Below are 5,950 nucleotides of genomic sequence, written 5' to 3' on the forward strand. Positions count from 1 at the left end.
TTATCCCTATGCAAATTAGCAAGTGGCTTGGACTGTAATCCAGAGATTATCACCCTTGTGCTTGATAATCCCCAAACAGGTTTTCCTTCCTAGCCTTGCCTATGTTGTTAGTGCCAACGTGGACCACAACAACTGGACACCTCTTACTCTTCTAGACTCTAGCCAACAGAAATGAACCTGGTCCAATCTTTTCTCCAAAGGTAACTCACCTATTTCAAGTATTACTCTGATAAACATTGCATGAATTTCTCCCAACGCAGTTACATCCATCCTCAAAGTAAATGACCAATACTGTTAAAAAGTATTCGATGCAGTCTTACTTGTGCCCTGTATAACATAAGCATAGGCCCTCCATTTTTGTAATCAATTTTCTTTGTAATAAATTCTCTTATCAGCTTTCCTAAATACTTGCTTTATCTACACAGCAAACTAAAAAGAGATTCATACATTAGGTTATCCAGATACTGCTGTGACTTAGGACTCTGTAATCCCTCACCATTTAAATAACACATATTGGGGTTGTAGCGTCTACTACTCCCAGTCACACAAAAACAGAGGATTGTTAATGGAAGATTCCAATAGAAGCAAAGTGAGTTTCTCTGGGCCAAAGAGCATAAAAAATACAAGAAATTCAGTTTTCTGCAAGTTGGATATCTGCCAAATAGTGAAAGTTTTCATTTCTGGTCTTAAATCAATAAATAAATTTAATCATCTAGACATAAGCTATTAAATAGCAATCACTTTGACTCAAATTCTTGACTCTTAGTAACATTCAAAACTGGACTACAAAAAAAAAATGTAGATCATGACTCCCTACAGTGTGGAAGCAAGCCATCTGGCCCCTTGACTCCTCACATTCCCCCTACCCCTGAAAAGCATCTGCACCCAATCCTTCTAACCCCACATTTCCCATGGCTAACTTAGCTAGCCTGCACATCCCTGGACAATTTGCTATGGCTAATCCACATAAACCACACATCTTTGGACTGTGGGAGGAAACCAGAACAACTGAAGGAAACCCTACAGACAGGGAGAATATGCAAACTCCACACAGGTAGTTGCCCAAAGCGGGAATTGAACCCAGCTCCTTGGTGGTGAGAGGCAGCAGTGCTGACCACTGTGCTACAATGTGGCATAAATTGATGCAGTTTTGAAAGTAGTCAACTATCAAGCTCAGTCACAAAAAGGATTTGGTACCCTTACATGATCTAAGAGTTAGAATATTAAGACAAAAGGTTCAAACTACTGAAATGTAGAATTTGATTTGAACTTAAGTACATGACAATAAAAAGTACAATGAAAAGTGTATAATGGTGCCTTAGATACAAGTACCCAGGTACAGAATCTTAAGAACAAAGTATTAAGAACGAACTGAGGTGTAGTGGACAGCAAAGAGGGTTACCTCAGATTACAACAGGATCTTGACCAGATGGGCCAATGGGCTGAGAAGTGGCAGGTGGAGTTTAATTCAGATAAATGCAAGATGCTGCATTTTCAGAAAGCAAATCTTAGCAGGACTTATACACTTAATGGTAAGGTCCTAGGGAGCATTGCTGAACAAAGACACTTTGGAGTGCAGGTTCATAGCTCCTTGAAAGTAGAGTCATAGGTAGATAGGATAGACAAGGCAGCGCTTGGTATGTTTTCCTTTATTGGTCAGAGTATTGAGTCTAGGAGTTGCAAGGTCATGTTGCAGCTGTACAGGACATTGGTTAGGCCACTGTTGGAATATTGTGTGCAATTCTGGTCTCCTTCCTGTCAGAAAGAGGTTGTGAAACTTGAAAGGGTTCAGAAAAGATTTACAAGAATGTTGCCAGAGTTGGAGGATTTGAGCTATAGGGAGCTGAACAGGCTGGGGCTGTTTTTCCTGGAGCATCGGAGGCTGAAGGGTGACCTTATAGAGGTTTACAAAATTATGAGGGGCATGGATCGGGTAAATAGGCAGTCTTTTCCCTGGAGTCGGTGAGTCGAGAACTATAGGGCATAGGTTTAAGGTGAGAGGGGAAAGATATAAAAGAGACCTACAGGGCAACTTTTTCACGCAGAGGGTGGTACGTGTATGGAATGAACTGCCAGAAGAAGTGGAGGAGGCTGGTACAATTGTAACATTTAAGAGACAGTTGGATGGGATATGAATAGAAAGTGTTTGGAAGGATATGAGTTGGGTACTGGCAGGTGGGACTAGATTATCTACTTAAAATGGAGAGTTCAACTAATACAGGCTTTAAGTGCATAGTCATGGTGGGACCACACTTCAAGAAATCCCCCTCGACACCAAAAACCCATGCTGAGGCCATGTAGGACCGAGTATGTACCATTGAAAGACCACCCTATCAGGCCCATTGGGTTTGCACGGAGACCATGGCTGGGGAAGACGGAAGAGAGAATGAAAAAATAAACGCAAAAAAAGCAAAAGGAAATAGATGGACAGGACAAGCTCCATCTTAAGTATCTTAAACTGTCACTATGTTAGGTCTGTGAATTACCAAGCTCCACAGTAAACAAATTGATTTAGATTTTCATAAAAGCTAAGATGCAAGAATTCTTGGGGGCATTTACAAAACACTTTGATGCCATAATGGAGTTGAGGGTTTTTTTTTCTGGAAAGGTGAGCTAGTTAGCTTTTGTCATTTGTATCCATCTTCTACTCCCTAATGCCTTCCATTATTAGGTTCAACTGAACATTAATCTTTGTATAACTTGCAGAACAAGTTATTAAAAATAGCATATACTGATATTATAATAGGGGTGACAGTCATTCCTCAGCAATGTTTACTGCCCTCAAAGAAATGCATGATTATGCCAAATGATAATTGGAAACTTATAATTTAGCGTATAGTGATTGCGATTGTTATGGTTGTGGTACTGAATTACACAAATAGATGGGTTAGTGTAATACGTTATCATGTCCCAAGATGGCAAATTGGACACATGGAATTGCTCAAGTTACCTTATACCACCTATGAAGCTGTCATTTATTGCACATATGAGCCACATAACTGCCATGCTTCTGCAATAAACTCAAAGATGATACCATGTCGTTCCAGTGTGTAGCGAGTTCCTATTATTGGGAAAACAAGTACCCAACAATTCTGGCAGTGGCAGGATTGCAAGAGGATAAAGGGGAAGACTACAATTTCACTCTAATCAGTGCTTCTTATTAAAAACCCTCCAGTGGAATGACAGTCTGAAAATTTCCACTGTCTGATGCAAGCAGAAAATGCTACACAATTTTGGTTCTAATCTGTACAGGCCAATGTTAGGCCAACTTTTGGAATATTGATTGCAATTCTGGTCTCCTGCCTATCGGAAGGATGTTGTGAAACTCGAAAGGTTTCAGAAAATATTTACAATGATGTTACCAGGGTTGGAGGATTTGAGCTACAGGGAGAAGCCGAATAGGCTGGAGCTGTTTTTCCTCAATCGTTGGAGGCTGAGGGGTGACCTTATAGACGTTTATAAAAATCATGACGAGCATGGATAGGAAAAATAGAGAAGGCCTTTTCCCTGGGATGGGAGAGTCCAGAACTAGACGGCATAAGTTTAGAGCTGAGGGGGTAAAGATATAAAGGGACCTAAAGGGCAACATTTTCAAATAAAGAGAGTGGTGCGTATATGAAATGAGCTGCCAGAAGTGGGAGGCGGGTGAAGTTAAAGCATTTAAAAGGCATCTGGATGGGTATATGAATAAGAAAGGTTTAGAGGAGTATGAGTCAAGTACTGGCAAGTGGGACTAGATTAGGTTAGGATAGCTGGTTGGTATGGACACGTTGGACTGAAGGATCTGTTTCTGTGCTGTCCACCTCTATGACTATGAAATGAAACAATGATCTAATCAAGTCACCCACATTGCTAACTTGACATCAACTTGCTAAAAAAAGCAACAAAATTATTTTGATGGAAAGCTTAACAGATCAGTTACCAATTGAAGCTATTACCTCAAAGCTATCAGTTTGGCAAAATTCCTTTCTTACTGCAATGAGCTGGCAGTAGTTATAGTAACCAGCTTCAGTATTCTAAGCTGGTCACATCTTAGACTTTATAATGGGGTGGGGGGTGGGTGGTGGTGGTGTGTGTGTCTGTGTGGCGGTAGTTAGAACTGCTGCCTCACAGCACCAGGGACACAGGTTCAATTCCAACCACTAGCAAGTGTCTGTGCAGAGTTTGCACATTCTCCCACTGTCTGCGTGGGTTCCTTCTGGGTGCTCCGGTTTCCTCCCACAATCTAAAGATGCACAGGTTAGGTAAATTGGTCATAATAAATTGCACGTAGTGTTCAGGGATGTGTAGGTTAAGTGCATTAGTCAGGGGTAAATATCGGGTAGGAGAATGGATCTGGGTGGGTTGCTCTTCGGAAGGTCGGTGTGGACTTGTTTGGCTGAAGGGCAACTGTAGAGATTCCATGAAAAAACAATTTAGTGAAGCACGCAAAAAAATTAACATTTCGAATACATAACATTTTACAATCAGACAAACCTGTACATTTCATTAAGGGTTAATGCAATGTTATGAAAACCCAAGACTTTCATATAGATTTGAATGAAACAAATCACTATTACTTACTCCCAAAACTTTCATAAATCCCTATCAGCTCAAAACAGCTGTTGATAACACAAGTACCACCAAAACTTCATACACTGACAATATGGTTGACATGATCATGCAATAATTCTTTTTCAAAATTACCTACATTATTCACCTGTCTCCAATCTGGTTTATACAATCAAATCAAAGCTACCAGTTTTTTCCAATATTACTTCATTCAGTAGTAAATTTTCCCATATGCAAACGTCCAAATGTTAGGGCAAGTGCAAGCTAATCAAAAAATTGTATGCGATATACGTATTTGAAAGGCAATATTAATGATTTTTTGCCAATTACACACAGAGAACATAAATTACTTTCAATTTGTTTGGGCATATTACATTAAGAGGTTTTAATTATTTTGTTTCTAGCTCATGAGCGACAAGTAGTAATAAAAGGTTGATCAAATCATTTTTAAAAAGGTGAATCCCTGGTTGAATTGCTGGACTCTTCAAGCATTAAAGTACTTCAGTTATCTGTAAACATGAGTGGGTAATTCCTCATAACTCAAAATGTAAAATAATCCGAGAAAATACCCACTTCAGATTTTATTTTTGTTAAAAATTTTAAAGTCTGTGAAAATAATCTTGGAAAGATAATACTGCTGTCAACATGACAAAATACACTTTTGGAAACATTTGTTTTCCAACCACCAAACGACAATGAGTTCACTATCATCCTACACAGCTGTTAACCAAAATACATATTTTTCTCAGGAGGAAATAATTTTCCTTCAATGTCATTTGATATTGAAGAGCAACCAACAGTTACATACTGGCAACATCATGGGTTTCGCTATTTCATCATAAGACAGCATACTTGACAATTGATAGGTGGTCCTTCTTCTACCTCAAAAATCTAACTCATATTGCTATACTGTCCAGAACAACACTCAATGAATATGCCTAGGGGGAATAAAGTATGTTAACATTTGATATTGCAATCCTTTACAGGGTACAAGAATCTGAAAGATGATCATGGCATTGTTCGCAAGACTATCCATTGTAATTGCTTGTTGTGTATGATTTTCCTCAGGTGAGCTCCAAGCTGGCACAAACTGGAGAAGATTAGTGTCTGTCAGAAACCAGTCATGCATGCTGGCAAGAATTCTCAAGAGCTATTATTTAACCATCCAACCGAAGCCAAAATAACCTCAACTACTTGTGTTCCCACAGCACAATATATTTGCAAACATCTGATTCACGCAAGTACTAATTCTAAAAATGCACAACTTTAAAGTATCAATCTATTAAGTTATCAGATGCTACATAGTCCAACCTGTCACTTGAATTTCAACATTGTGTTGGCTGGAATTATGAGGAGGTAAATATCAAGTTTTAGACATTTCAAATCATAAACAGGTAGC

Source organism: Chiloscyllium plagiosum, unplaced genomic scaffold, assembly GCF_037043375.1.
Source record: "Chiloscyllium plagiosum isolate Xiang-an unplaced genomic scaffold, Cpla_swu_hap1 HiC_scaffold_28, whole genome shotgun sequence".
Lineage (NCBI taxonomy): Eukaryota > Metazoa > Chordata > Chondrichthyes > Orectolobiformes > Hemiscylliidae > Chiloscyllium > Chiloscyllium plagiosum.